This window comes from Rhincodon typus, chromosome 6 (genome assembly GCF_021869965.1).
Source record: "Rhincodon typus isolate 14 chromosome 6, sRhiTyp1.1, whole genome shotgun sequence".
NCBI lineage: Eukaryota > Metazoa > Chordata > Chondrichthyes > Orectolobiformes > Rhincodontidae > Rhincodon > Rhincodon typus.
The window spans coordinates 49,588,077-49,588,337 of record NC_063337.1 but is presented as its reverse complement, the minus strand read 5'-3'; positions in this window follow the sequence as shown (position 1 = coordinate 49,588,337).

Below are 261 nucleotides of genomic sequence, written 5' to 3'. Positions count from 1 at the left end.
CGTGCTGTTGGGGACCGTCTGTCTGACTGCGTTCCTGCTGTTGGGGACCGTCTGTCTGACTGCGTTTCTGCTGCTGGCGACAGTGTGTCTGACTGCGTTCGTGCTGCTGGGGACCGTCTGTCTGACTGCGTTCCTGCTGCTGGGGACCGTCTGTCTGACTGCGTTCCTGCTGCTGGGGACCGTCTGTCTGACTGCGTTCCTGCTGCTGGGGACAGTGTGTCTGACTGCGTTCCTGCTGCTGGGGACAGTGTGTCTGACTGC